This window comes from Strix uralensis, chromosome 19 (genome assembly GCF_047716275.1).
Source record: "Strix uralensis isolate ZFMK-TIS-50842 chromosome 19, bStrUra1, whole genome shotgun sequence".
In the NCBI taxonomy this organism is placed as follows: domain Eukaryota; kingdom Metazoa; phylum Chordata; class Aves; order Strigiformes; family Strigidae; genus Strix; species Strix uralensis.
This window is the reverse complement of record NC_133990.1, coordinates 14,586,235-14,608,270: the sequence shown is the minus strand read 5'-3', so window position 1 is coordinate 14,608,270 and position 22,036 is coordinate 14,586,235. Positions and strand designations below refer to the sequence as shown.

At 40.4% G+C, this 22,036-nt stretch overlaps 1 long non-coding RNA gene across 1 annotated transcript; it reads right to left on the bottom strand.

Moving 5' to 3' along the window:
- Positions 1 to 239: 239 nt before the first annotated feature.
- On the bottom strand, positions 240 to 16,568 carry LOC141952220 (uncharacterized). The gene is made up of 3 exons (XR_012631583.1): positions 16,365 to 16,568; positions 10,182 to 10,271; positions 240 to 466 (listed from the first exon to the last, which is right to left on the bottom strand). It is a non-coding gene; the product is annotated as an uncharacterized LOC141952220 (long non-coding RNA).
- Positions 16,569 to 22,036: the final 5,468 nt, after the last annotated feature.

Below are 22,036 nucleotides of genomic sequence, written 5' to 3'. Positions count from 1 at the left end.
GGAAAGTAGACATCAGGCCGTTCACTTTGGCTTGGAGTCAGTTCTTACGCTTTTGTTTGATTTAGTATCTACTGGCCTTTAAGGGTTTGGGGTTTTTTTGCTTTCTGTGAAACATAAATGGAAAAACGGCCTCTTCCCTTGGGAGAGGGAGTCAAATTCTCTACGGGTAAAAATAACCTTTTGTTTATTTAAATCTCATATTTTTCAAAATAACTCAATGATCCTATACTTGTAATTGACACATGTTTATTATAGAAGGTGCTCCTAGAAAAGCTGGAAACTTGTTCAGTGCTATTATCTTTTAATCATGGTCCTTTCCAGGAGACATCCCACAAGTCTGGAAGTCTTTGCTCTTCTCTCGCCTTCTGATGTACCCCCATGTAGTTCCCACCGCAGCACCACGCTCAGCAGGGAGTTCTGCTTCTATAGAACAATTCCTATTTCTCCAGGTGAACCCTACAAGCATCTTAAAACAAAAGTCATGTAAGTGAGATTTTTTTTTCAAGTATAAATGAACTAGTCATCAGCTCAAGCCATGTGTGATAGTATGGTTTCTAGCTAGCTTAAACAAATTGTGCCAATATTCTATTTAAAGAGACTCATTATGCACATATCATTTTCTTAATCCACTAAATTTGTGATGACGATCTCTTATTCTTTTATTTGTACAAGGCATAAGAGTCCTTATTCATCATAGCAGCTTATAGGCACTAGATAATAATAATAGTAATAATAGCAGTAGTAATTTGTGTCTCATAGTAATGAGTCTCATGAGTTGCTTTGTTTTCTAAAAGCTTCCTTTTCTTGTTTCTGAATTTTGCTGCCATAAAGTTTGTGGGACAATTATTTTAATATTATCACTTAGGGTGAGTAGGAGCTAACTTTTGTACATTCAACACTTCCAGCCTCTCTGTCTTCACTGCCAAAAGATTTGCATTGATTCAAAATAGACAAAGGCTATATATTAGCAAGAACTGCAATTCAAATTCATTTTTCTTTGTGGGATAACTGCAAAATATTTGTTTGCATATGCAGATCCAGTGCCCAACTTGTTTGTTCACAGCTTCTTCAGAATATAAAGCCATTGTGACCCGCTGATCTGATGATCTGCAAAACATAGACAAGGGAATTTTGCCCAATAATTCATGTATTAAGTTAGTAACTTATGTTTTAGCTGCACATCTTCAGAAATACAAGCAATATTTACTTTCCTTCAGAAATACAGGGAATACTGAATTTAAATTTATGTCACAGTATTCACAAATACTTCTACAGGCAAATATTCCCTGTACAAGTGCTAAAAAAGTATTTCCTGAGATCCTTGATTGCCATAAATATTTCCAGCTCTTCAGATCAGTGCTTTAGTAACCCCGTAGATAAGCTGGTGATGTAATGAATGATCTCATGCACTTTAAACTTGAGTTGGTTGCAGCTGAATCTAAAAACTCTAAAATCAGTGAAGCTTTTGTAGAATAGAGGGTTTCCTAGTGCAGAATACAGACAATGCTTCATCCTTCCATCAGAGATTTTTAAAAACAGTGTCGGTCACTACATGTCTCAGAAATGTTGATGAAAAAGGGGAAACCGATTGCCTCAACTACATCCATGACCCACTGGCCAGATGGAAGAAAAAGTCTAGGTCTCCTTGCTTCATGTCTAGTGCTTTATTTGTTAGGTAGTGCCAACTCCCAACATCATGTCATGGTTGTGCCTACAAGATGTGCTCCCTCTTCTCCGCTGTACGGCCTGAAATGAAGGACAAGTTAGCAAGACAAAGGAGGGCAAATACTGCTACCCCAGGAAAAAGGTCACTGCTGTTGGTTGCTAAAGGCTGTTATCAGTGCAGCGGGGTGGCATATTGGGTTAGTAGCTGAGTTCCCACGGCAAATTTCTGCTAAAAGTAAATATACGCATGTTTCAGTGCTAGTTGGTAAACTGGGATTCCTGGTAATCAACTGGTTTGTATATGTGTTTACTTCTGTTCTTGGTTCTTTCCCCAAGGTGAGGAGGGTAGATAAGTATCATTTATTTTTCCCCTCAGAAGTGCAGGCCTTGGCTGCCCTACACGCCCCTGGAGCTCAGCAACCTTCATGACCATTCAGGCCCCGTGCTGTGCCTCCTGGAGAGACCTGCCCGCTGGGTCCCAGGGTTGGCAGCTGTAGCTGGGCTGGCTGTAGGTGTGAGCACATCCAGCACAGCCCTCTGAGCTTCCCTTGCTCATCATCCTCATCCCACACAGCCTTCCTCCCCAGGCTGATCGGCTGTTTACCTCTGCAGGGACTTTTATAGTAAGGTGACTCTGTGTGAAGTGTCATTGTAAAGGGCAACTGGGGATTATGTTTTGTCCCTGACACGATTTAACATCCTATGCCACCTTCCTGTCCCTGTTGAAAATATGTGCTCCTGTTTTCCTCCCTTTGCCTAAATCTTTATTTTCTGAGCTTCATTCTCAAACGATGGGTCTCTGTTTATCCAGATCAGTGTAGACTAAGCAGGATTATAAAACCAGATTTATCCAGGGCCATAATACTGTAGTTCCAAGGAGCACTCTCCAGCGACTGTAAGGTGCTTAATCTTTTAGATTAACTAGAAAGATCTATGGCTTTAAACTGCTGGTTTGCGTCATGTCCTGAAAGCCGCTTTATGAGCTGGTTCGGAAACATTATAACAGTGATTAAAGAATTGTCTCTGATCATGGATTCTGCATGAAAACTAGGAGGTGAAAGCATCAATTCTTGGAAGTTTAATTCACCTTTGTCCTCCCAAGTGGTCAAACTTACATGTATGATGCGGACAGCAGCGCTTTCATGAATGATGGAGTTTTTCCTGAAGACATGGAAAAGGAAAACACCAGGACATGCACTAGTAACTCAGGGGAATTCGCTTCTCTTGACACTGCCCGGCTTACTCTTTAGCCCAGCACTCATGCTGTGCTGTGCTGAAACACACTCTTTAGAGCCTAATATTAGGCAGAAAATTGAAAAGTAATTAAATAAATCAGGTATGGGCCATCAGTAAGAGCTTCACTACAGGCCAGCTCTTGGCTGCAGAACATCTTTTCGTTTCTCCCTCTGCTAACCTGGAGGATCCATATCCTCCCACCTTCCAGCTTTTCCCATCTTGCCCCTTTTGCAGTGATTGCTCAATCCATTCCCTATTGAAACACACCACGTTGCAACGACGGAGGTGCGATTTATGCTGCAAGAGTAACTGATTCACCAAGCCCACATGGTGATCAAGTGTTCCATGCGACAGTCTGTGCGCATCGTGTTTGGTGCTTGGATGGCTCATATCCTGGTCTGAAATGGCTTTGCCATCTCTAAGCACACTCCCTTCTCCCTACAGACTGTGTACAGCCGGTGGGACAGAGGTATCAAGGCATCTCCTCTGCCTGCCGGATGCCTGCATGGGACTCCTGATTTTCATGAATTAATAAGGGCACTCACAAGTGCCTGAGACTTTCTACTGCCTGTGTAGCAACTGAGTTCATCAGGACAGCTATGAAAACTCCGTCCAGGTAGAAATAGTCTGCAAGTGCTTTTCCTGGTGATAATATTCTAAAAAAGGAAACAACCGAGAGAAAAACAGTTCCATAAATTTGTTTATAGAACATTCAGTGACCATGAATCATGCTATAAATATACCAGGCTATAGGCTTCAGGGTTTCTTTACCAAATTGGTACAGTGGCTTGTAACAGACCTTGGTAACAGTAGCTTCATGATGGTTGTGATAAGCTGTTTTTATTCCTTATCTCTCTCTTTACTCCTTCCTTCCAGCTACACCAGGCTTTTATCCGTAATGTTTATTCCTCACCTCATGGAAAATTTTTGACTCAGAAAAAGATCACTTCTGTTGAAAAACCAAAAATGTCCAGCCAAAACCAACGTTTTCATTGTTTGGCTGAAAATGAGAGGTTTGCCATTTTAGGCTTAAAGTTTTTGGTTTGGGGCCAAAATATTTTTGCTTTTTGCCCAAAGTCTCCAGTAAAAATTCCCAATTTTTCAGAGAGACAGACACTTGTTTTTACATCAACAAGAAAAAAGTTAAAAACCTGATTGCTCACCAGAAGTAGTTTAGACAAAACCAGTTCTACAGAAAAGTCCTTTTTCTTTAAGGGACTATTAAATAGCAAATGAAACAGTTCACCTCCCTGTTACATGAACACAGCAGAGCTGAAGGAGAACGCTTGCCAAAAAGATTCATGATTGGAACAGAAATGACACCATGTGATTTCAATGTTTGATGACAACTGAGACAGTTCCCACTCGGTCCTTGTCCTCTGCATGGCAAATCACAGCCTGTGCACAGCTCAGAATTCATGAGCAACAGCACTGGAGAGGGAGCCTGGAGCTGCTGTGCTTGTTGAAGCTCCAGAGTGTATCAACCCTGATTTCTGGTATGAACTTCAGTAAGGAGATTGTGTGTGGACTCCGAGAATGCTAGACCCTGCTTATAGACATGGATTTACATTGCATTAGGGAGTGGGATTTTGCTCATTGCCATTCCTGAAGTGACTCTTTAGCCACAACAAAGAATTAAATCAGTTAAAGCTGTTTTATTTCTGACACCATATCAAGAATTCATATAAGAAGCGAGGAGAGGAAGTCATTTGCAACTCACAACACCACATGTTAGTGAGCCCACAGGAAACTGCACTGTATATCCAGGTGCACCATTGACTGTTGACTTTCTGCATACAGCTGGTATGCACTTCTGTTTCCAAGGTTTTACCATTTAGTGGTAGGGCTGAAGTAACATCTAAAACCCTGTGTGAGTGATTTTGAATGGGGAGGTGAAGACAGGAGCCACAAAGGAGTATTACTACTCTTGTCATCTTGTGGATACCTTGGTGCAGAACTCCAGGCTCAGCAAATGTCAGTAACACCAGTTTGAGTAGTGCTGACCTAAGAAGAAGGGATAACAAGAAGCATGCACTGTAACTATAAAGAAATTATAGGAGCTGGGCAGTCAATAAGTGATGTTTAATAAATGTTTTACTAAACCAGGCTACTGTTTGATACAAGGGGAAATCTTTCCGAGTATCTTCTTGCTCCCCTGCGTGTTTGCAAGTACTTCTCTCGGTTAGCTGCTTTTAATGATAACCAGTTACTGTGACTTCTGTGGGACTGCTTTTTAATACAACTTTCAGCTGACAGAATGCCACAGGAGTCACGAGGATGGAAAGGGCCATGACACCAAATGAGCCTCCCATGTCTCTGAAACTTTTGCTGCTCCTTTACAATAGGGGGAACTTAGTGATGCTATTTTAATCCATGGCAATGAGATATAGGTGGTAAGGACCAAGCCAAGGAGTAATTATCCACCCTGGGAGAGCTCCAAAAGGACCCTAAGCCCAGTTCTGCCTAGATTGCCCAATGCCTTGGTGGCAATCAGGTAGACCATGGCAAGAGCCTAAATGTAGCATTTTTGAATGCCAAGAGATGGCCCTGTAGTTGGCTAATTTTGGAGTGGATGTCTTTTTTTGCTACCTGTGTTTGTTGTTGTGAACTTCAGACACATTTCAGCAAAACTTCTATCAGAAAATTATAACATGGAAAGTTGGCATTTTCTAATCATTTCCATAGAGCAATTTCCCACTAGATAGACATCCTGTACAACAGTAGACCAAAAAATGACAAAGCATTGATTTTCTTAAGAAGAGAGACCTATATTGGTTACCCTCCACAGAAGTAAGGCCAGCATCATGGTGGTTGTTGGGTTGTAATTTGTGAGTGTTTCCACAGTATCAAACACCATGCTATTATGCTTGGCTAATACTGGAGGTGAACAGTTCATCAGAGGAGGGAATTCATACACATCAACGAGACTTAGTGATATATGAGTAAGCTTGAGTCACTCTCAAGTAACACATAAAATATACTGACACAAGCATTATAGTAACTGTAAAGCTTTTAAGTTGATCTTCAAGCGTTTCTAGGTCCCAAGCTGAACTTGATATGAAAAAACTGATTTCATTTAAACTTCAGGTTTAAAGTTTTGGTTGAGAGTTTTAAAGATTCCTTTACTTATCATACTGGCATATTTTCCAAGTTGCCTGTAAACGAATATCTTAATGATTATCAAATATGTTCAGTTTGAAGAAACATCATCACTGAGACCAGATAAAAGAATGGAAAGAAGTAACAATAAATAATTGCTCACTGGTATGAACACTGGTTTCAACACAACTGTTTCAAGTATCTTTGCTAGGCACTGTGGCATAGGAGAGCTTTAAGATAGGACTTTTTTTTTTCCCCAGAAAAATTGGTTTAGACATTGGTAGATTTGCGGTAATTTTTTTGTTTTATCCCTCTGTTCTTTTTCATGCCATGTATTTCTCAATGAAGTAATTTTATCCTTGCATTCACATATTAAGAAAAGAAAAAAAAAATCAATATGTGGGTTCTCGTTTGTAGCAAGTTATGGTTTCCTACATGAGTTTTCCATGGAATTTGTTTAGGAAAAAATGTAGAGTGCACCAAAATGAGATAATGATGGGGTTTGGTGTTTGTCAAAGCCCTTTTTCCCTCGTCATCAAACTGCTAACGTCCCGCTGTCTACTGGACGAGAGGGTGCTGCACAAGCCAAAATATGAAACACAACTGATCTCTTGTAAAAGTTCTTCTTTGCAGAAACCAGTACTGAAATCTGGGACATTGCAAGGATCTGTGTCTTTCTGCTTCTAGCATTAATTTCAGAAGAGGAAGATTAATATGTTCATGAGCATACAACAATGAAGACTCAATAATTGATTAAATGTCATATAGATCCCACAGAACACAGAAACAAAACCCCATTTCTACTACCCGAATACTCTGTGATGTGGATACCTCTAAGTTAAGCAAACTAGTGACTTAGTGTCACTATGTTGTACAAGTGAGTGACCCGTTCCTACTGACTGCTTTGGAGTATGGCGAGTCTCATTTTCACTAGGACTTTTACTTGACTCTTTCAATGAGAGTTTTGATCATCTTAAATGTAGCATCTTAAATATTGCCAATTTTACCAGGCTTTTTGATCCTGAAAAATTCCTTGAAAACTCTGTGTATGACTGTATACTTCAGGGTAATGTAATCATGAGATGAATCATAAAAGTAACCTAATCTCGCTCACCTGTGTTGGATTATTTCCCTTCTCTTCTGTTTTGCCTTTCTGTCATTTTTCAAACCCTAAACTTTGCGCCTGTATGTTCTTTACACACTTTCTCCTTTAAAACTCAGTGGATTTCACAGCCAGGAAGTACTTCCCCCCTGGAAAAAATGGAGTGTTTTATGTTTTTCCCTTCTTACTGTGGGTGGAATCCTTAAGTGGTATAGATCAATGTAGTTCCACTGAGGTAGAAAGGCTCTACTTCCACTTATAACAGTGGAGAAGATCACCTATTGAATTTATTATTTTTCACCAATTATAATAACTTATAAGCATTTCCGATTCTCTTTTATTTCATGGATAAAAACAGGTTTTATGTGTATAACTCCTAGGGTGATAATAGCAGGGAGTAGTTTTACTGCACACATATAACTTTTCCTTAGGCCAAGAAAAGCAGCCACAGTGTTTCATCTACTCCCAGCAAAAATTAAGCAGGATTAAAAAAAAAATAAATCTAATTGATGGGGACAGAAAGTGGTGGGAGAAGAGAAGCTGAAGTATGCAAATTAACAACATGAAGTATACAGAGATCGCTCTAAGTAGTTTGTCCTCTATTTTAAATGTTTTTGAACTCTCTCAAATTAAACTTTCAATTAAATGATCATATTTTCAGTCTTTTGGGATTTTTTTTCCCCCTACAGCTACATGGGACAAAAATCAAAGGATGAAAAATAGAAACATGAATATTTAATCTGTGTATTACTCTTGCTGACTTTTCAAAGCACGGTTTCCTAGCTGCCTGACTGCAGGGTAGAACAGCAGCAAAGTCATTCATGAGAGCATCCTTATCTAGGAAAGCTCATAATCTTTGCTTTAATAATGTGAATGGGGGATCTTACACATTTGCAGAGGAACTGTCCTGAAAAGGGGCTTTATTCTGGAAAAGAGAGGAGGATAGAAGGAAGGTTTGGGTGAAAGATCAGAAAGACCCCCTCTTGGGGTAGCGTGCTCAGATATCTGAAGTATTTTGCAGTATTCAAGCTGTGAATGAAATATAAATTTAACTTTCTAGATTTCCATAAAAATTTGGTTCAGGAGGAAAATGGGTTTTCAACAGTATTGCACACTTCTGTATAAAGACAAGAAAGAGGTTCATGTTATATAGCTCTCTGCCCTTTTCTGCAGAGCCAGTCGTTTGGTCGTGGAAAGCGCTCAGGTTGCTCAGGGATAATTTGCCCTTGGTAAGTCAGTGCTGATTTCTCACGTGCCCAGAGTTGGCCTCCATGAGGACTAGCCCCACAGTCTGTTTAAGGACTGGCAACTATTTCCCAATGAATGCCATCAGTGTTGAGAACTAAAAAGGAAAAACAGCAAAGATCCAATAGTGTCTGTTTTGAAACAATCTGTACATTTTAGAGACCTGAGAGACACACGCAGTTCCCTGTACTATAGGTTTTACAGACAATAACTAGAGCATCTGAACGCAATTACCCCCTTACTGGTTCCCTTATACTCGCTTCTCCCCACTGCAGCCAAGGCAGTTCTTAAAGAGGGCTATAGAAAATTACAATTAGTTCCAAGTAAATTGAAACCCAACTTCAATCTTATGTTGAAGAGGTTGGGGGAATGGATGGTGGGTTGAGTTTGGAAGATCCTGAGTCTGGGAAGGGGAAATAGGCAGCAGGAGGGAATTAAACAGCAGCATCAATGTGCACAGGGGATCAGGCTGGAGGAGCTGAGCTGTTCCTGGATGTGTACAAATATCAGCTGTGTGGTGGTACTGAAAGAGCATAGGAGCTACAGGAGATAAGAAAAGGTCCTGCATATGCTGGGAATAAAAAGCAAGTGGAACCAATGTGAGATAAATTTGTCATTGAGGTGAATGTGTGCAAGCCTATCTTTAATCCCGTTAAGGATCTCTAGAAAGCTGAAAATCTCAATATAAATACCCACATTATGGAGCTCTTCTGTGTTGTATCCATGACATTTCAGAGAGTTAGGTGTGGATTAAAGATAGGCTGTTCAAAAGTTGAAGATATGCCAATATTTTGATCATCCTTTTTGATGGACATACTGTTCATGGCAGGTGTTTCCAATCTCTGGCAGGATCAACAATGATGCTTCAGCCCTTATTGTGTCCTTTTTAAAAGTTAAATGAAGTGGTGGGCTGGCGAGGTGCATGAGTGAATTATTGACTCCTGATCAAGGGATTGTTGATCCTGATCACTGGGATATGTTGATCCTGATCAATGGCACCAGTAAGTTGTCACGGCTTACAACATTGCCTTCCCTCTGTGCTTACCTCTTTTCTTAAATGTGCTGTATGAGTCTCCTGAAGACCACAACTGATTGTGTGGACATTTCTAAGTTTATGTACATATCTATGAGGAAGACACCACATGTACATACAGATAAGATTTTTTTTTAGGTTGTCTGTTCAAAAGAAAGTAAACTAGATGGTTTACATAAGCATGCTTCTTCCTGAAAGGCTGAGCTATTTTAACAGTGCATTCCACCAAAATGAATAATATTTGGCTTTTGGAGGCAGATTTTTCTGTGGTTACAACCTCTTTTGCACATCATAAAAGTCCAACCCCATCCTCTTGCTTTTCTTTCATTAAAAAGAACAACAACTAACCTTTAAAAATACCGTATTTGTCATATGCTTGCTTGGGTTTCAGCTGGTATGATTTATGTGTCTATCTTCAGAGTAAACATACTCATTGAGGAAAATAATCAAGCATTTTACACCATAGAAATGAAGTTTTTGGGAGAGAGTGGGTCATGGCAAATGGTGCTGCTGAGGACATGGTCTCCTTAGAGCTGACTTCGCAAAGGGGTCACTGCTTAGGCTGGGCTGTAAGTTGAGGTCAAGTATGAGTCCAAGCTTTGAACTGGAAAACCTCCAATGCTTGCAGGTGATCTGTGCATATAACAGTGAGCTGAGATGACAGTGAAGTGCTCCTGCCTTCACATGGGAGTGTCATCATCATGTTCTGTTACCAAGATGGCTAAAACCAGACTCCTAAATCCTAAACCCTCCCACATTTTACAGTGTGGATCACATTAGCAATTTGTGGCTCCGGCTTACCTCCAGTTATAGCCTGACTGGTCATTAGCACCTTCAATTAGTTAACCAGATTCTGTTCTCAGCTGTACCACCATGAATCACGAGTTGATCCTGCAAAATTTAAAAACAAACAAACAAGTAGTGCTGAAAGAATCTGGCCCAGCATAAATATATTTGTCCCTTGACTTAACAATGAAAATTCTCAGCTGGTGCAGATCTCTCCAGTTTTGTTTAAGACCATAGAGGTATCCCTCTTTACACAAGCAAATGATAAGATCCAAATTGAGCAGGATTTCTTGGTTAAAGGGGAAAACTATTTGAGGAGGGAGTAAATGGCACTGTATCATTCCAATGGTTCAAAATTTGTTTTGCCAAAGCAACAGGAGAAAGCTGTTAAAAAAAGATTTTAATTGTAAGTCATTTCAGCTTTCCCTGTAAGAAAACAAGGAAGAAGCAAACACAATGGCTAAAGAACATGAAAAGATCCCAAAGGTTAAGAATGCTCCAAGAAAAATATTCTCTCAGTCTGAAATAGCGAGCAATGGAAACATTATTTGCACTACTTTCAGTGCTGTTGTTGGTTGCAACAGGCAGCAAAGCCTCTGTGATTTCCAAAGTCTGTTTTTCCTTGGGAAGGGTGCAGGAGGAGAGAAACAGCAGAGGCTGAGCCTTTCTGCCCCGTTTCCCGGAGAGCTCAGACAGTGCATTTGGCCCTGACGTTCTCTCACCACAGAGGATATATTTGCATAGCTCATTTGCGGGGTGAATGAGAAGGCTCAAGTGGCAAATTGGATATTGATAACTTCCAGAAGACTTTTTGGGACTGCTATGTTATTCCACTCGTCTGAAAAATCGACAAACATTTGCAGCAAAAAGTTCCCTTTCTGGCAAAAAAGTATGGCTCCAAATGAATTAACTTGCAAAACTGATATTTAAGGATATTTTATTAGTCTGATGTCTCTCCAAGTCTTGCCAGAGCCATCATGTTGAAAAGCTGTAGACTCAGTTATAATAAAAGAGACATTATTTGTAATTGTTTCCTCTCGGCATTATCATGTAGGGGTAAAGGCAAGTGGAAAAGCACTTTTCAGTGCTCTGATCCATCTCCCTCGTGTTGCTCAGTTCATATTCTGAGCTCCTTCTGATGGACTGAGCAGGGAGGCGTTTGGGAGCTGTGTAAGAGCTTGTGCTGCATGGAAGTGTTCCTGGGGATCTCCATGGCATGGAGCAGAGCAGCCCTGGAGAAGCCGTGGAGAAGCCGTGGAGAAGCCAGCACAGGCACAGCGCAGGCACGTCCACCACCGTTGCTGAGCACAAGCCTTCACTCTCCTGTACTGCCGCTGGAATATTGTAATTCTTAACAGGAGGGGGATGAAAGTGGCTTTTTGTGTTTTGCTTCTCTTTGTTTGGCTGTTGGTTTGTCTTTGTGTAATGTTTTTATTAATTAAGGATGGGGTTTTTTTATTTTATTTTTTTGAAAAGGAGGCAAGGATCCAAGATTAGACTTTTCACATAAATATTGGCAGAACAGCTTATATGGGAGAAGGAAAACAAAGGTTATCGTGATTAGCACATGATTTTACTTAGGCAGTGTATCAGTTAAATTAGTCTCAGAATTATAATGTTTCAGCTCCTGGTATTTTCCATATTAAAAATAAAATTTAATTTTCCAGTTTTGCGGAAACAAAAATTCCAACCATTTGTTGCTTTCCACCACCACCACGAGGAGGGAAAAAAAAAGGAAAAAAAAATAGAATGAAATACAGCCTAATCCCCTGAAATAAATTTCCACAAAGGCTATTTCTATCTGGGGGAAAACGTCAGTGCAGAAGTTTCAGCCACCCTTAGTGTCTGTACTGTGTGACATCTCCCAGTGAGCTTCGGTGCTCATGGTCTCCTTTAGTGTGGGGCAAACCTGGCCTAAATCTTCCAGACTCTGTGACTTCACTCTGTGCTTACAGCTGTATAACCCAGATCAGAATTTACCATGGAATATGCACAGATGCTCCTTGTGCCCTCTTAGTGATTGGATGTGAACTAACATTTTGTGAAGCATCATCAGCGTGCACGCTGCCCGGCCGGCGCAGACGGAGGAGTGCCATTTCTGACCGTGTGTGGCAAGCTGTTTCAATGCTTGGTTTAGTTCCATTCAGGCTACAAACCAGAGAACCAAACCAAAAACAGAGGAGAAAAAAGAAGGAAAAAATCTCTTCTGATTTTTAACATAAAGCTAGGATTACCACCAAAGAACAATAAAAATTCTTTTATTACCAACAACAGGAAGAGCAAAGGAAAAAAAAACCACAGAAAATCTTTGTTATAATTTTTCCATAACAAATAAGGTCTTTTCTGGTCATGTTTGGCTTTTTTTTTCCTTAAAATTGTATCTGTTTAGGAAAAAAAATCTTGTTTAGAATAAAAACAAAACTGCAGAGGAAAAAGCATAGCTTTTATTAAAGAGTTTGACATCATAACCCATCTATTAAATAGCAGTATTCTTAAAGGAAAGTAATTTACAAATAAAAGGACGGAAATGAAAGGTTGTATGAGTTCCCGAGCCCATTGTTGAGGCAGTAAAGCACAGAAAACTTCCACTATCTATAGTCGCTGAAGTCATGTATTAGCAGGAACCAGAGCTGGAGGTTCCCACAGGGAGAAGATCCTTGTAGAGAAATACGGCTGCAACTTACCTTTGAGTTTCTTTATTCCCCATGCCTTTTTGTAGCGTTACTGTGGGTGACTAAGGAAGATAAAGTATCAAAGAGGAGTGAAATGCAGCTTCCCCTGGCTAGCGGGTGTGATGGAGCCGCATCCCGCAGGGATCTGATCTGCTCTCCCTGGTCCACCGTGGGTGTTCCCTGCAAGCACGGCCGAGCATCAGCTGAAAGCTGGCTCCTGTGATTTCAAGGGGGATGTGAAGTTATCTCCAAGAGCTTTTTCATGCTGTCTCTAGATTTGGGGGCTGGTTTGGTTTTGTTTTCACCAGGCTTCTGAGACAGAAAACTCTTTTTCGTCTTACAAAGACTAGCACGCTTTCTTCCTGCAAACTTGGCATTTGCTGTGTAGCTCTGTCCGAGGCTGATTAGGGTCGATAACGAGTGGCAGTGAGTTATTACTGTGTGACACCGTAAAGCCAAACTGGACAGATCTGACATAAAACAGCTACAGAAATGGCCTTTTATTTTTCCTTATCTGTCTGTGCTCTTGATAGCAAATGCAGCCTGGTAACAAAAGATCTTGTTCCCCATTAATCCGTAGTGAGAAGTATCAGGCAATTCACCCTTCCTTCAAAAAGGGCTGTCTGCTCTGATCCTCTGCCATGGAGTGACAGGAGATGCTGCTAATCCAGACCCGGGTAACAGCTGTCCCAGATCACAGCAGCTGGGGTGCCTTGGGCATATCCCAAATGATAGTGGAAGGGCAGTGCCTAGATTTCCCCTTAGGCAAATAAGGGACACTTCCCAAAGGGATGTTGAGGGTGGCTTGAGGATGAAACAACAAAGAAGCAAAGTTCTCATCAAGTTTTAATGGGATTGAACCAGGAATAAGTTCCAGGCTCTTTAATCAACTTCTTAAAATTACAAATACATAATAAAAAGTTTACAAGAGCCACCTTATGGTGATATAGCTTTGTTCTGTTCCTTCACTGCTACCCTTCAGTTCCTTCTCACATCCAAGTACCTCTTGCACTGCTTTGAAATCAAGGCCTGAATTGAGCAAAGACTTGTGAACAGGTTTACCTATAGGCAGCTTCATTGGTATTAGTTCCCAATTCCCTCTCAAAAGATTATTTGGGGTCATGTGTCCATGAAGCCCACAAAAGCCTGAGTTATTTTGCACTGGGATCTTCACTGGCATGTGGAGCTCTAAGCTCTCCAAAACAGGTGCAGCATCCAAAACTGGGTTCTAGTTCTTTCAGCTACCTACATTGTATTGTACAATGTTAACCCTCAGTTAATTTGATAGCCAAAGGGGTCAAAGCTTCTCTATTTTGTCTTGAACAGTGATGTCTTAACTCAGAAAACATAATAAAATCAATCTAGAAAAAATAAGAAGACTCTCTTTCCATGTACATATTTCCAGATGTAAATACTCCTTTAATTTAACACAAACTTTTGTACTGTAAATTCTTTCTGTAACATTGCCAGGTTTCATTTTGGGTTTATTTTTCATTTTCTTATACATTTTGTGGATTTGGGGTCCAAACAAATGAGACAGTACTACCAGTGACTTGAACTAACTTTTAAAAGATGTCTGTTTCTTCTCTCTGACTTCCTCATCTCAGGTTTTCTCACAAGGGCAATACATTTTGCCATAGTGTGTAACAGGAGGATTAAGATTCCCGTGGCCAAACTCTTTCCTGAGGTACACTTGTATAAATACTAGAGGATCCCTCAAAATGAATACTGCAGTATATTTTGGGAAGAGCATGGTGATGAAATGATGATACTTCTCATCTAAAATCTGTAGGAGGAAGATGTCCCAGAAGAAATAAGCCAAGTACTAAGCAGTTAGTCAAAGCCCAGTGTTCATATCTACAATCAAACAATCGAAACAACCAAACTGAATACCATTGGGTGTTTTCCTGTAAAACAGCTGCTGGGTACAAATCTAGATCTAAGAACCCTACCGAAGTAAGATGCGAAGTCAAGGCAAAAAGTTATTTTAGAGCTGCATGGAACAGAGCTGAGGTCAGGGGGGGCTGGGAGAAGACAGACCAGGAGGGAATATAGCCAAGGACCTGAGCTGCATTAATTACGGTGATTTACATACGGTGCAGAACAGCTCCATGGCTGGGGCACAACTCGTAAGGATAACATTTACCTGTTCTCTCATACAGCCTGATACATCATGTAAAACCTACAATATGTGATGTAAATCCTACACTTCATAACATTGTTTTTCTATGCACAAGATACTTCCAATACATGGAAGATCTTTATCTCAGGTCCATCTAACCATGAGCTGTCCATCCTTTGGTCCATGAAATACAATACAAAGTCGTACAGAGAAGGACAGAGATCCGTTCTGATTCATTCTTTCCCAAAGGCACTTTCTTTTGAGAACAGTGGAAAGTACCTTTTTTTTTCCATGACCATAATTTAATTCTTTATTTTAACCAAGTTGCTACGTTCTTTCTCCTTGATAACTCACGAGTTCGAATGTAAAAAATGTATTATTACAAGAGACAATTACGGGGTTCAAAGCATTCTGAAACATTCCATGCTTCCAGCTTCTGGTACTGATATAAGTAGAGGAATATTTGTGGTTTTTTTACTTGCATGAAGTGGAAGAGTTCCAAGAGCTAGTGGTAAAAGGCCTAATGAAAGTCTGCCTTCATCAGACACAACAAAGATCCTGCATCCTGGGAGGTTAACTGTTTATATGGACATGATGCCCAAGCACCATCACACAACACAAACAAGCCCTTGACCATGTAAACTCAACCATTTCATGCTCAGTCAAAAATAACAATAGCAAAATAATAATAAAAAAAAATCCTGGTTTTGTTTGGCTTTAATTTTTTTTTTTTATTTTTTATTTTTTTTAAAAAAAAAGCATTACTTTGGAAGTTCAAGGTATGCAGCTCTCTAGTTGCCAAAGTTTGTTTGGACTGAAGATGTGTCTAGCACCTTTGGTGGTATGGTTGGATACCAGCAGGCTATAGAAATAGTGTCTATTTAGAAGTATGCACAGTTGTTGCATAAACTGACTGCTGTAGTGCAGGAGGTTCTTTTCTACTGAACCTTCTGTTTGTCATTTATTTTTCCATTTTATAAATACTGATTGGAAACTTCTTCTTGGAAGGAAGAAGGAAATCTTGTGGATTGTAAACACTGAGAAGAAGATGAATTGTTTAGGATGGTGAAAAGGGTATAAGGACAGAAAGCATAATGTTAAATAGAGGAAAGTTTAGGCTGAATAACAGGATAAACTTCCAAGTGCTGAAATCTTATTAGAGTGTGGAAAATTATTGCAAAGGATGTGGGAGAAGCTCCACTGTTTGAGCAGTTTGCCATTAGATTGGACAAAGGACTAAAAATAAATCTTAAACAATCTTGCCTTAGCAAAGGGGGTGAACTGAAGAGGCCAGGTCAATGTATCCAACATCACCTTCTTCAATTTCATCGAGCACAAATCAATCCATGCCCAGAGAGCGGGAATATCAATGAGACGTGTGTGTCTGAAGACGAATTCACTCACCTTGTTCAGTTCAGAGGGCTGGACTCTGACTCTGTAACCTGCTGAAGAGAAAACCTGTGGCATTCAAGAAAGTTGGACGTGCCAGCAACCTCCCATCTCAGCAAGGAATATAGCCGTTTTAAACCAGGAAAAAGTAAGTAAACAGTTATCTTTTAATTGCACCACTGTCCAGAGGGCCACTTGTGCCTTGGGGTTCAGAGAGCCTTCTTCATCCATGTGGAGCAGCCTGGGAGGGAACATGAAGAACATTGGGAAGATACATTATATTTTCAGACCATCAGAAAGAATATGGCAATCGATTTGGCACAGTTGAAGCCAAACAGAAAGATATTATGCCCTAACACTTGACATCTGTCCTTAAAGGACATGTTCAGATTCAGCACCAGTGGTGAGACCCATGAGAGACAGAGCAGTCAGCACTAGCTGCAGATTCGCTGTGTCACTCTGGTAAAATAATTTAAATGCCTTATATCAGATGGTCCAATGTTCAGGAGAGAATTTAAGTTTTAAATATGCATGTGTTTAAGTAATGGGCTAATAAAATTGTTGTCAGTGTGGATAACTTATGATGATCTAAGTTGCTAACTTGTTTTATGTAGTAATGGCAGATGACATGAGGCAAAGAAGATACAGCAGGATTTACAGCTGTAACAATTCGCCAGCAAGATTATAGTATTTTGGATATTAATCCACTTGCTGCCTTTTTCCCTTTATGGATGATCTAAAAGTGATTTTTTTTTTATTTTTTTTTTTTTTTATAGCCATTCATGATGGTATTGACCTGAAGTTCCTGAAGAGACGAGAAATCTGCCCACTGACTTTGCTGGGTCCTTGGATTTTATCAGACCGTCTACATTTATTACATAAACACCATATTTCTGAACTCTTTGCTCCAGGGACTCATTATGAGTCTTCAAAATTTGATCTGAGTTACTTAACTCTGACTGGTCAGATGAATCACATGGTGGCTTTTCCAGTCCCGAATGGAGGCATGTGTAAGCACATCTGGTGCAAATATTTCCTGGTAGAAACCGAAATGTCAGTTTCTGTAAATACTTCTCTGTGTGATTCTGAAATTTGCTCTCTGCTACGTTTTTGGCCAGTAAAACTTGATAACTCAAATGTTCTTAGAAAGCAAAGACAAAGGGATGTGAATGTGGCCAAAGTGACTTTACTGCAAATTTGAATGAATGTAATATCAGTTAAAGCACACTTTAAATCTGCAGTAAAATTGAATCTTTTGTAAAGACTCGAGAAGATGCACAGTTCTTGAACTAGTAGTAGAGCAGATGGAAATCTCAGGTTTTTAAGTTAAAAGCAAATCAACTGGGATCATGTCGCTGTAACATGCACAGAAATAAAGAATATACGCTTTCAATGGATGGGAGAAAAACATGGTGTTTATGTTTATGTGCCTACTTAGTATTTTCTGCTGGACATGTCATGTTAGTTGAGAGGGCATCTGAATCCCACCACAAGCATAGGTGAACTAAACCAGTCTCCTACACATACCTGTAAACATTACTAAAAATTATTATGATTAGGAGCATCAGACTGGAAAGAATTTGGTTATTTCCTGCCTAAACCAAATTCTACTTTTTTCCCAAGGAATTAATGGATATCAACATCAATTTGAATTTTCTCCCTGTTATTATTTTTTTAACTATTATAATATTAATGTTGTTCCAGAACCTTAGTGCTTTTAGAGCCAGAAATGCGATTTCTAGCCTGCTCTACTTGTAAATGATGTATTTATTTTTCTGCCAGCAACTGGACACTGTAGTCTGAAGGGAGTCTCACCAGACTTTCCTACAGCAGCCATCTCATCATTGCAGTCACTGTCTCGGAGCCAGGCAAGCTGCAGCAGCTCCGGCAGCAGTAGGAAGGGCCCCCTGACAGTCACCCTTCCTTGGTTGATTCCTCGCCTTGGTTAAGAGGATCCAAACTGGTACAAGTCTTCTTCCAGTGTGGCCACAGAAAGCCCGATGCAGTCACAGGGTGGGCTTGGCTGGGAGGATGTCACTCTCTGGTTAAATCGATGGCAAAAGCCTTTAATTTCTCTGAACATGCAGCAATATGTTCCTGTGGATACTTGTCCTTGAGATCCAAAGATAAAGGGACTTCTTGTGTCTTTCCAAGTGCAGCACATTCCTAAGTGTTGTATTTAGCAAGAGATTTCTCTTCTTTATTGCCCTTTCTTCTAACACATCTCTACGTTGTCTCACTTCTTTTTGTTTTAGTTCTTTTTGTTTTCCTTCGAACTATTCTTTTCTCCTTCCTAACTTTGTCCTACACCTTTCCTTAACGATACCCCAGATCTTTTTCCTTCTCCCACTGTTATGAATCCTCAAGGGCCACAAGAATTTTCCATTTTCCTGCCCTAAACTCTTCGTATATCTCTCCCCACCTCGTTACAATAAAATAATTCTTCCATTTCGCTGTCACCTCAATTTAGCTCTCTCACCCTCCACTCCCTCTTTTTCCCCTGGTTTAAAGACCGACCAGCATTTCCTGAATTGGAAAAGCCACAATAATATTTTTTCCATTGAAAATACCACAAGTACAGTATTTCCATTGAACATACCACAAGAACAGTGTTTCCATTGAACATACCACAAGGACGGTGCTTTTGAGGTATCTAAATGCTAAGATGAACTCATAATGTTCATCTTGGACTCATTAAACCAAAGCCCCTTCTCTTCTCAAAAAAAATTTCCTCAGACAGAGAAAGAATTTTTATTCACAGGTTTCAAAAAAGAAAAAAAATACAATAAAAACAAGACCTAGACAGAGCCAGGACAATTTTGCACTTGCTTTGTGAGTAAAATATAAATAGGTTTTAGCAAGTTAAAAAAAAATCCATTAAAAATGCTTAGAGTGGTTGAACAGCTGGAAAAGCAACTTTTTTTGATAACATTTAAAGCTGCTTAGCAGCTGGGGAAAAAATCGCCTGTAAAAACACTTAACATTTACAGCCACTCAGTGGCTGGAAAAGCAACTTGTTATAAAATTGATTTAACATTTCAGTGGCTGGAAAAGACATACACACACACATACATATAACTGCAGTGTTTTACATAGCTATTTATGGGTATTTAGACACAGATAACGCTATAAATAGATAAGCCTGGCATTTCTGCTGATGCCATTGTGGCAGAGAATAATTTCCATTCAGAGCATTCACCATTTTGTTTTATTTTATTTTCTGAGAGTTTTAAACTAAGCCATTTAAATTCCCATCAGTCTGAAGTCTGGCATGCCTGGATGCTCAGCCATCCCACCCAGCCCCCAGGAACATCTTAAATCATTTTAGTTACGGAGCATTTTATGAAATAATAACCGAGTTCTGTATCTGATCAGCTCAAATGAAAGACTGACTGAGGCAGCAGAGCCCAAACTGTTTTACAAATAATGTTGTAATCAAGGGTGCTAGATTGGATTGTCTCCATGGTCTCACCTGATCTGACAGGAGCTACATACTGACTTTCTATCACAGCCCTGATAGCTGACAGAAGCCTTACATCCCCAGAAGTGACAAGAACAATATCTGATTATTAAAGAAGTGATGTGAAAAGCACCGTGTAAGTAGTAATTAAGCCTATTTGTTTCTCTCTGAGATTAGAGTTCTTTAAAATGCCATTTTAAAGCGTGAGTCATGTAATAAGCCCTAAAGCAGCATCAGGCAGTTGTGCTGTCACCCCCTGAACACCACACACAGCTTCTGGTCCCCAGCAACCAACCGTGCGATGGCCCGTGATGCAGAAGTGACGTGTGGGCAGGCCCCATGCCCAGTCCCCAGACAAAACCCCTGGAACCGGCACTAAAGTTATTGCCTAAACGTTAATGCTAACAGGCTTTCTGTCAGAGCCTGTAAACCATAAAACACTTCCATGTATGAGAACCTTGATGTGTATGAGCATACCTTGGAAATAATTGCTGTATTAAATTACTGTAATAATGCAGCAGATCTGTTTGCAGCACAGGAACTTAATTCCTTGAACCAGTGATTCCCATTTTCCTCGGCCTCTGGTGAAGCAGCAGAGCTTTCTGTCACTCTCCCTCAGACTTCACCTCCATCTCACATTTCTATTTCATTTTGCTAAGTGTGTCTCTATGACAAAATTAACTGGACGCATCCGTCGTGCTTGGGCGATGTCATAAAACCATAGAGGCAGTTATTGCACTGTTACAACAAATTTCTGCAATAAAACATTTTATGTGATGGATGTTTTGCTGGCGGGGGGCAGTCCAGGCAAATCAAGGACCCTTGTAAAACCCAGTGATCCAGCCTCGCTCCCCAAAGGGCCAACCACAAGCTCATGGTGAGCCCCTTCAGAAGAGAGCAGTGTCTCCTGGAGCAAATGCAGCTAATTATGCTGTATTTCCAAGCGAGGATGTCCTGACTGGCTGGATTATGGCTGAGGCCGTGTAACCGATCGGTCCCTACCCAGTCAAGAGAGAAGAGCAAATGTTGCTGTGATTGGGTGTCATTTCCCAAAACCTGACAGTCCAAAACTTCTCCTGAAGTCAAGAGCAGAGCCCAAAATGCCTCTTAGCTGGGTTTGCTGCCAGCTTTTGGAGCTAAGAAGAGAAACTGGTGCCTTACCTCTGCCGGTAACTCTGCAGATAATGAGGCGATGTTCCCAAAGTATCTGAGGCAGGGATCTTTTAAGTGTAACCACTTTGTGGCCAAATACTTGTGGAAGTGGAAAAATAATAATTACCTATGAATATGTGAAGACATATATTCCTCAAGGACAGACAGGAATTGTTTAGTGTCGTCCGGGTGAAGGGAGGAGGTGCAAAAAGAAGATTTTAAGAAGAGTTTTCGGGCCAGGGAGAGCTATTAGGCACTGGAATTATTTCCTCAATGAAAGCAGAGGAAGGCGATTCCTTCAGACATTTAATAATAGATTGGGCAAAGAATTAGGAAATTTAAAGAAGAAGCCTGTACTGGCAGGTAATTGAGCTAATCAGAACTAGTAGGACTTAAACTTTTATTTTTTTTAGGATCATTTAAAGTCAGCTGCAATAGATATTTCATTAATTTACAGTCTTTTTCATTGCAGTCCAATACCCAGGAGTAAGGCAGAACAGCTTAATATTAAAAAAACACAAAACCAGTAACTGCTGAGAACTCTAGGAGGATGCAGTGCCAGCGAGGCGAGATTTCATGGGCATGCATAAAATACACAAGCAAGTTCGCAAGCAGGCCACAAAAGCCAATGTGGAAGAGAAAGGGTAGAAGGAGCCAAGGTTTGATCTGGAAAATAAAAAGGCAAAAGCAAGGATGAAGAACCAGGGGATTGGACGAGATGGGATGGGATGGGAGGGGGTCCTGGAGAGGACTCTGTCTTGGCAACAACCATGGAAAATAAAAGTACAGAATAAAAAGCTGCTTTAAGAACAGCCCGTGATCAAATACCAGACTGGCTAATTTGTATTTCAGGGGCTAGAGATGCTAGCTGCAGTCTGTGCCTCTGTACCTTGCAACACATTTTGTGTTCCTGGACAAACAGCAAGTACTAAAACATGGGGATCAGGCTCAGACTTGAACTGGGGTGTAAAAGCTGAGCAGCATCAAACCGAGTAACTAAATTTGGGGAAAGGCAGACACTTTAGAGCACTGTGGTGTCTGGATTATCCAGAGGATGACTAAGCCAGGTACTTTT